We start from the raw sequence: 10,479 nt of genomic DNA, 5'->3' as shown, positions 1-10,479 counted from the left end.
CGATGGTATGTATGAAATTGGGATGAGTCTGGACTTGTTCAGCCACATGCTGGATGATATCATTGGAGTATTCCCTGACATGTGATTGACTCTTGACACAGTCCTATTTGCCTTTTAGACACTCCACATGTTATGTATCTTTACCATTACTCACCAGTTGGTATAGTAACATTTTTATTTTGCTTTCTGCACCTCTTGATGAGTCCTCAAGATGCACTCCCAGTGGACTGATAGGTAGGACCCTAGCTTACAGTGCCAACCTGTAGATGGATGTTCTTTGCAGGGTCATCTAAAGAGTAGAGTTTTCATTTTGTGATCGAGTGCCCTGAGAGTGTGGTTTAAACTTCTCATAGCCACATGTAAACACACCCACACTTAAAGCGGTATACAAAGGGGAGTGTTATTTAAGTCATCTGTAGTGCTTTTTAGGAGAGACCTTGTCTTTGTTGGTGATTTGAATACCAGTAGCTTTGATGTTGATTATTCTTTATGGACACCAGATCCACAGTTTCAAGACAGCACAAGAAAAGTTGCCCCCTAAAGGGGATATGGTTGTGTCGGTCTTGGTACCAAAATAGAAACCTGACCAATAGAGGTTCTTTTACAGCACCAGTAGGCCACTTTATCGAGTCCATCCATTAGCAGAAGGTGGCTCAAGGCCATGGAGACATGTTTAGGCCTGGTTACTTAATTATGCTCCAGGCAGACACATCATAACAATGGACAGATATATGCCTAAAACAAGCCAAACCTATTTGTGTTGCCAATGCTTATTAGCAATATCAGATACATGAGCAACAGTTATAATTTTGAAAATAATTAGAATTGAAAATGTTTCAATTCTGAAATCTGAAAATAAGAGACTGTGAATTAACCATTACTAAATTCTATCTAGTGGTCTTCTGAGTCTCTCAGTCACTCCTTTTCTCCCCTCAATTCCACATTCCTGTACAATCTGTCATTCTGGTAGGCAACAACACCCTTTTTCTTGCCATATCTTTCGGAAATAGTACAGACGAATATCTCACACATCTCTGCCTTTTTATGCTGCGATGCATGCACTTCCTTGTGTTACCTGTCATACACCATGCCTCCTTTCCTCTGTCTCTTCACTTATAAACACGGCGTTTTCTTTTCTTTTGGTACTGTCAATATTTCACAGTTTTGTACACCCCCTTTCTCATAAACATAGCAATTACAATTGGAACATACATGATCATTGCTCTGGGCACTCTGCAGAGATGCTAATAATTTCATAGACATGAAATATGAATACCCTTATGACCCACTGACATGAGGTGGCTTCAGCCTCAACTCCAGAGCTCTCAATTGTGCCCCATTGTGAACTGCAATTTACACTCTGATCTCACCCAGACACCGAGAGGTGACTCAAATGCCAGTATGCACTACACATGATTTTTACATTCATTGCTGAGAAGTCGATCAGTGTTTTAACTTGTTAAAGACATGAATATAGGGCCCTGTAGGGGCACATTTCAAACTAGTTTTAAATTATTGTTGGGTCTGAACTATACCAGGACCTATCCAATGTAAAGCCCTGACTATACCCTGCAATGAGTATAAATAAAGAGAGAGCGAGGAACTATGGGGGTACGTCCTTTTCCCCAGAATTATCTACAAAACAACAATAGGGATGAACCTTGCAGGGGGAATCCAGACTCAGTGCACCAAAGGACCAGGGAGTCAGAGAAAAACCATTATGTTTCTAAAAGAACCCCCACCCACCAACCTAGTTGGTGGCATGATTCATCATCGGGTTCCCACCTGGGGTGCCGAATGCATCCCAGGTGTGCTTCGATGCCTGATTACAGGGGAGCAAGTGGTTTTGTTGTGAAGTTGATGTGAAGGTATTAAAAATTGCCTCGAGGATCCTCCTTCAAACTAGAAGTGCTTTATTGATGAGGTCCGAGGACAAGGTTAAAAAGAAGAAAGTGGATATTATTAAGACTAACTTGGTCTAAAATATCTTAGTGGTGGTCTACATGTTTCAGCCTGTCTATAGAAGTTTAATAGGCTTTCTTCAGGACCAAAGGGTGATATGAGGTTGGCTCAAAGGCCTCACGAAGTATCAGTACACAGACATGCTAAGGTGTACTGTGAGTGGAGGGGTAATCCTGTACTTAGATTCCACGGACAAGCTATATATGTAAGACAAAGCAAAGCATCATAATATCACTGTGCAATGTAAATGTGCCTTAGGTAGATGCTTATACGCTGACTGGTCAATAAGCCCAATAACACAAGCAACTATCTCAGCATCACCATGACTCCTGGCAAACATTAGTGCAGAACGTGGTCAAAGAACCATTCTAGTGGATTCCCTGTGGCAAGCTCAAAGGATAATAACCTTGAAATGCAATCATTAGTTTGTTACTCCAAATTATGCGTGGCAGTTGCAGTGCATACTTGCTAAACAACAAGGTGAGTAGCGTAAACGGGTAGGATAACGTTGTGAGCCTCGGATTTTGGGAAAACAGTGGATCAGCATACCTTCGGAGGTTGAGGGGTAACCTCACTTAGGGGCGCTATTAGAATAGCAGGCGGATCGCCACCGCCGGTATAGCGGTGGCGATCTGCCCCCATTCCTCCCCGCCCGCCTACCATTTCCTCCCCACCGTATTACGATGGGGGGGACCCCGACGGACAGAAAGACCGTCCGACGGTTTTCCGCCCATCGACAAGTTGACCGGGTGGAAGAGGGGTATAATATGGTGGCAGCGTCTGCAAGGCACCGCCATCCATATTATAATGCAGGCAGGGATGGGCCTTTCCATGGCGGCGTTGCCGCCATGGAAAGGCATGTGGTGTCTGCATGTGAGGGCCCGTTGCAGGCCCCCAAGGTGTTGGGGGTGGGGGATGCACATGGTACCCCTCTGCATTAGCATGCACAAAGTGGTAGGCACTGTGTGGTGCCTGCCACGTTCATGCAAATGCACAACATGCCTTTTTTGCAATGCGGTGGGTGCTGCTGAAAGCACCGCTCGCCGCAATGTAAAAAATGCTAAATGCCCCCGCCAGTGTGGCGGGCGCATCCTAATCTGATTCACTGGACCGCCACACATATGGCGGGTGGTCTCTTTTGCCGTTACGGTGACGTGCGGACTTTGTCCGCTCGCCATCGTAATAGACACCTAGGTTTCCAAACCCTATGATTCTTTTCGTATTGGGTCCAGAAAGAACTGCATGATGGCAGCGAGATTGGTCATTACATAGTGGAAAGTTAAAAAAGATCTTACTATAGTGTAACTATTTTTTAGCAGCATGGATCCCGGCAGGGGGCGGGACCTGTAGTCACACACTAAGGAAACCAATATAAGGTAGGGTGGACAATGTCCATTGTAAAATCACCCACTGTTATTGCATAGGAAAGTGTTATTTTGAATAAACCCCCTGAATTAGCCAATAAAACTAGCTTCATCAAGGTGAGCCGCTTACATGGGTACCTAGTACCGTCCTGTGGCTTCGGATCCCAGGAATACTCACACATTGAGTTGTTCCGATTGAATGCAAAAACCTGGTAGGAGCTGGCCCTTTACATGACAGCATCCGTAGTGACATCAGACGTTGTTATCCATATGATTAGTTCTAAAGGCGTATGCTCTTACAAAGATGGAAGCAGGGCTAAGAAAGACTGTACCGTGTAACCACGGGAATCGGTACATGTTATGCCTTAGTTTCAACACCATATCCTGTCTATTCATTGAAAAGGGTATGTACAGAAATATTAAACATTAATATTTGGCCAGAGGAAATGGGCGAATATTAAAGTAAGCTGAAAATGTATGGCCCAAAAAAATACCTTGCCAAGCTCGCCGTAGAAGTCTGTGCCCACAAGACACTGGGGCTAATTTGTTTGTGATCCAAATTGCCAGGGTAGTCAGAAAAGGCACCAGGGTACTAAGCCATATTAAATATGGCGGAAGCTGCATGTCAAAAACACTAGAGATGCAGTGCCCTACAAGGTCAGGTTCTGATGTTTGTAAAAGATACTATTAAAAGTGGTAGAGTTGACATGTAATCAAGAAGAGATTACATGATTTGACCAGGATCACAGGATGTTAAGCTGGCACCGAGACCCAGTTCTGCAAATTGGCAGCTCTTTCTGTTATTTCACATCTTTATTATAGTCAGTTGCAATATGCACAAAAAACATTGACAATGACAATACATTTTGCATGGGCAAAATATTTTGGTTTTGGCAAGGATTGTTCTTCATTATCATATAATACAATATTGTATTGAAATAATACCTTCAGGATGTGCGCTGTACGAAGATTTCTCCAACATTTAATTTTTCTAAAATGTTGTCCATGTAGAATAGCATCCCAGGCCATCCAAGTGGTGCACATAACTGACTTGCCTCTTTAGTTTACTATTGGAATAGTCAGGGTGGGTGGAAGCATAAAAGTTTCAAAATTCATTCATCAAAACTGTTCCTAAAAATACTAGCACTGATTTAGTTTGGTGCAGTACTACTACTATGATGAAATAGTTCTGCATGTGAATAACATACATTTATTTTTGAGATTTTTAGGACACCTTTTCATATATTTTTTACACATTTGTTCCAGAATGGCTTTAAAGATGAAGGTGGCCCAAAAGTTTACAGTGTAGGACTCCCTAGTTACTTGCTTTCTTTCACATCAATTAACTTGTAAATAAAAGCTTGCCCGAATTGAACAGGGGGCCACATTAAAAGGGCTGGAGTGCGCTTGCAGCCCCCAGACTTTACATCTGAAGGGAAGTTCTAATACAAATTATACAGCAGCGCTGGCTACAATGCAGCACACCTGCAAGTTAAAAAAAACTATAACGCAGTCAATGCTAGGTATGTCATAAACCTTTTTTTCAAATACTTTCAGCCTTTTGCAACACGGCTAACAACTATTGGCAAAGCCAAATGACTCCCCCCCCCCTAGGCCGACCAATGCTTGTTTAGAAATAGCGGATGCTTTTTGCAAATAGGAGGTTGATTAATTTTCAGAAGCGCATCCCACCTCAATATGACCCAAAAAGAAGATGGTGATGATTTTAAAATGTTCAAGGAAAAAAAATAATGATTAGAAGCCAAAATATGAATTAAAGGGGTTTTCCTTAATAAAACAAAATAAGCATTACACTTTCTGTGCTTGTGAAGGTGAAGTCACTCTGCTGTTCTGCTTAATATATGCATTGGTACAGGGTGCTTAGCTCTCAATAACTAGTGAGGTTGCCTTGGCTATAGTGCAAACCTGACCAAAGGGCATTACATCGAAGCGCTGATTCTCTTTTCTAAAGCAGAGTGAGATTAAGTGATTTTCCCCGATTTTATCTAATGTATAACTTCCAAAATCGGCTGCTCTAGCCTGCATCTGAATAACGCTGATCTGCATTTGCTGCACTTAAAAAACATACTTTTTTCAAGTTCAAACTGAGCACAGCACAGTCTCAAACACGCTTTGTCAGATCTTCAGGCTTTAGCCTGTCAGGCAAGTCGCACCTGCTGCTGTTTGCTCCTGACTTCCTGCTCTGTCTGCTCACTTCCCCAAGGTGTGGGCATTGGGATGCAGGAGAGCCCTTCCCCCTGTCATGAACAGTCACGGCCTGGATCTGTCATCACCAAGGTTGGCTACTTGGAGCCTTGTTATGCAGGTATCTGCATTTACACATCTTTGGCTGGCCACAGAAACGTTCTGACCCGCTTTTATTTTGCTTTGCACAGGGGCACTGGCCAGTGCCTCAGGGATTCTTTTTAAAAGAATTGGAAGAACCACGTAGTTTTAAACTAAATGTTAGCGCACATCAAATAACAGAATATATTTAGAGGTAGAGTTCAGTCATTTGCACTGCATGATAAATAAGCTGCCAATAAGGGCCTGTCATTTTTAAACCTTTCACGGTCTGTTAAGTTACAGTTGCCCGATATGTGGTTTATTTTTTCTATTGGTCTTTTACTTTAACTATGGTTTTGTTTTAAAGGTGTTTTGTGAATAAATGAAGTTGTAAAAATAAATACAGACAGGAAATACATCTTTTTCTGTCTGTATTAATCTGCAGAAAAAACGTAAAAGCGGAAAACTGGGAGCCTTAAAATGCTTTTATTATTGTTTACAAAACAACTAATATGTTTCAGAAACAAAAAAAATCTAAATTCAACAGCTTAATGTAAATAAAGTTTTACTGTGATAATTCGAAAAAAGGTGAATATGCATTAGAATAGGTTTTAACATTGGTTTATGCATTTTTTCCTTTGAAATATGTGTGTTTTCTGCTGCTAGCAGGTGTTCCTAGTGAGCAAAGTGTGTTTAAATGCAAAGTGTGTTTAAGACTGCAGTACCGCCTCCTGTCTACAGGGGCAGACCTGAGCAGAAATATACACACACTTTACAAAACACAGGTCCCCACAAGGCAATTTTTTTAAAAGTTGTAAAATTTTACACAGATGTTTCTGAAGTAATTTTTTATCATTTAGAAGACACTTCCTTGTGGGGACCTGGGTTCAGGTCCCCACAGTGCACTCAAGTCCCCACAGCGTGAGTGTGTTATCACACCCAAGTCCCCACAAGGATAGTAACACAAACCCCCACACACAGAGCACAAACACACACACAGAGCCACACACACACACACACACACACAGACAGAGCCAGCCACACAGACAGAGCCAACCACAGTCATTCACATAGAGCCACCCACACACACAGAGCCACCTACACAGAGCCACCCTCACACACACACAGAGCCACATACACAGAGCCACCCTCACACAGACAGAGCCACCCTCACACAGACAGAGTGGGGGGGACGGACGACGGACACCTGCACAACGAAGAAGAGCAGGGGTGGGGGTGGGGGGGACGGACACCAGCACAACCAGGAAGAGCGGGGGTGGGGGGGGGACGGACACCAGCACAACCAGGAAGAGCGGGGGTGGGGGGGGGACAGACACCAGCACAACCAGGAAGAGCGGGGGTGGGGGGGACGGACACCAGCACAACCAGGAAGAGCGGGGGTGGGGGGAGGGACGGACACCAGCACAACCAGGAAGAGCGGGGGTGGGGGGAGGGACGGACACCAGCACAACCAGGAAGAGCGGGGGTGGGGGGAGGGACGGACACCAGCACAACCAGGAAGAGCGGGGGTGGGGGGAGGGACGGACACCAGCACAACCAGGAAGAGCGGGGGTGGGAGGTGACGGACACCAGTACAACCAGGAAGAGCGGGGGTCGGGGGGACGGACACCAGCACAACTAGGAAGAGCGGGGGTGGGGGGTGACGGACACCAGCACAACCAGGAAGAGCGGGGGTGGGGGGGGACGGACACGAGCACAACCAGGAAGAGCGGGGGTGGGGGGGACGGACACCAGCACAACCAGGAAGAGCGGGGGTGGGGGGTAACGGACACCAGCACAACAAAGAAGAGCGGGGGTGGGGTCTCGCCTTTGAAAAAGTTAGAGCTATTGGCATTGTAAATGCAACATTTTTATTTATGTGTTGGTTTTGAAAATAGATAAATAAATGGCACTGTCATTTACAATGCCAATAGCTTAATCTCTCACAAATGCCACACACAAACACACAGACCCACACAGAGTCCCACACACATACATACATACCCATAGAGATACACACACACACACACACACACACACACACACAGAGCCACACACTTCCAGTAGTTGGTGGGCAGCGTGGAGCAGACCAGCAAACAGCCCGACAGGGCCAGCAGGAAGGCCATGATCTTCCCCCGCCATGCTAGCCATGGTCATCGGCGAGGGTCACAGGGCACAGGTGTCAGAGCTGAGGGCACAGGTGAGGGCAGAGGGGTAAGAGCTGAGAGCAGACGGGTGAGAGCTGAGGGCAGAGGGGTGAGAGCTGAGGGCAGAGGGGTGAGGGCAGAGGGGTGAGAGCTGAGGGCAGAGGGGTGAGAGCTGAGGGCAGAGGGGTGAGAGCTGAGGGCAGAGGGGTGAGAGCTGAGGGCAGAGGGGTGAGAGCTGAGGGCAGAGGGGTGAGAGCTGAGGGCAGAGGGGTGAGAGCTGAGGGCAGAGGGGTGAGAGCTGAGGGCAGAGGGGTGAGAGCTGAGGGCAGAGGGGTGAGAGCTGAGGGCAGAGGGGTGAGAGCTGAGGGCAGAGGGGTGAGAGCTGAGGGCAGAGGGGTGAGAGCTGAGGGCAGAGGGGTGAGAGCTGAGGGCAGAGGGGTGAGAGCTGAGGGCAGAGGGGTGAGAGCTGAGGGCAGAGGGGTGAGAGCTGAGGGCAGAGGGGTGAGAGCTGAGGGCTGAGGGCAGAGGGGTGAGAGCTGAGGGCAGAGGGGTGAGAGCTGAGGGCAGAGGGGTGAGAGCTGAGGGCAGAGGGGTAAGAGCTGAGGGCACAGGGGTAAGAGCTGAGGGCACAGGGGTAAGAGCTGAGGGCAGAGGGGTAAGAGCTGAGGGCACAGGGGTAAGAGCTGAGGGCACAGGGGTAAGAGCTGAGGGCACAGGGGTAAGAGCTGAGGGCACAGGGGTAAGAGCTGAGGGCACAGGAGTCAGTGAGGGCACAGGTGAGGGCAGAGGGCAGCGTGGTGAGGGCTGGAGGCCTGGGTTGAGGTCAGAGGGCACAGGTGCCAGAAGTCAGGGCCTAGGAAGAGCTGAGGGCAGAGGGGTAAGAGCTGAGGGCAGAGGGGTAGGAGCTGAGAGTACAGGGGTAAGAAGTGAGTGAGGGCCCGGGGTGAGATCAGATGGCAGAGGATTCAGAGCTGAGGGCACCTGCGAGGGAAGAGAGCAACGTGGCAAGGGACGAATGCCCTGCTTGAGGTCAGAGGGCGGTACGGGGCAAGAGTTGATGACCAAGGGGTAAAAGCGCTATGTCGGAGCCGGGCACCGGTTAGAGCTGAGGGCACAAGAGGGGGTGGAGCAGATGGACGCGGGGCTCAACATAGGTGAAAGTCCTGGTCGGAGCTAAAAGTAGCGCCGCAGGAAGTGAGGCAAAACCCCCCGTGACAGCTTAGACACAGGGCACTGCAACACGCTGCAACTGCACTCTCTGCTCTCATTGACTGAACGCCATCTACTCTGCAAATACTCTTCATGCATGATGTTGCATCTACTTTCTCCGCACCTGTTGCCCAGCACATCCCCTGCTCCCCTTTGCTTTCGATGAGCATCTGCTCTTCGTCTGCGGTGCCTACTGCCCCATTAATCCATTCCAAATATGAAATATTCCCGTCTGTGCAGCCTGCCCCTTTAGAATGGTTCGCTACATTAAATGCACCTGTCCTAGAAGCCCTCAAGCCCCCACCGCTTCGTGGCACTCTACACTCTGTCTCTTGTATCAACCGGTGGTGCACTTTGTCCATAGAGCCTACTGTTCAGTGAACCAAATAACTACCTTCTGTGGGCACAGGCCCAGTAACACATTGTCCACTGAGGCAAACACGTCTCTAACCCCTGTATGGTGGTGGTGGCACGTTCGTCACTGTCCTGTACCGATGACCATCCCTCACCCCATGAGACAGTGCCCACTGTCATGGTTCGTCAGTGCCCGCTGCCCCTGTGTATACTCTCCGGGTATATGTTGCTCCCTGTAGCGCTGTACACACACTCGCCTTCTTCTTCTGAATACTCCAGTTTAACCCTGTCCCGGTACGTCACTTTAGTGAACTCTCTGCCCGAACTCATCTGACAGCGGCTCCTTACTGTAGTGAGGGTGGGGGTGTCCGTGTGGCTGTGCCCCCTGCTACTTCCCGTCTGTGAAGCTGCGGCCGGTCACAGGTCCCTTCTGTCCGGCTCCCACCAGAGTCCAGAGAGACGCGGGTGACGTCAGTGGCATGAAGCTCCAGAGAGGGCAGGGCTAGGAAGCCTGGGAGCGCCGGTGAAGGCGGGGCCTGCAGACATCTGAGCACCCAGGGGGCAGGGCCTCCTGGAAAAGCGTTCATCGGGCGGCCTGCTTAGAATCACCTATATCAGTTTCTCATACACCAAATGTCACATTGGTCACAGATGTCAGCCCTTTCATTGCCCATCACCTCCATCACAACCTGCTCATCAAAGTAAACCCTCCAAATTGCCACTAGTGATAGCTCTTGAAACCAATACCACAAAGCAGGCATCACCCAAGGTACATCGGTGTGTAGCAGGCCAGCTCCGCCGAGGCCGGGAAGTACAGACTACACGACCACACAATGCTCGACCTCTCTAACGAATGCCAGAGGAAGTCCCAATTGTGAGCCGTATGTGCCGCGGTGCCACATGCTACGAAATGAGAATTAAATCTAGCTTGTAAGATACGAGGGGACGGCTGTGGAATGGCAATGACAAAGCAAGTTATTAAGTTTTCCTTGCATAGTCTGCAGACAATGCCCTCTTTATTCACATGCCCCTGCCGAAGGAATACAGCCAAAAAGAGTGCCCATAATCTTGCCAACGGACCACTCTGCCAAGAAACCCTGTCCCCTGAGAAATCCCGCAGACTGTCTGGGCCGACAGAGGGAGGTGGCCTCCAATGT

The sequence above is a fragment of the Lissotriton helveticus genome, chromosome 7 (genome assembly GCF_964261635.1).
Source record: "Lissotriton helveticus chromosome 7, aLisHel1.1, whole genome shotgun sequence".
NCBI lineage: Eukaryota > Metazoa > Chordata > Amphibia > Caudata > Salamandridae > Lissotriton > Lissotriton helveticus.
Note: the sequence above shows the minus strand (reverse complement) of the source record.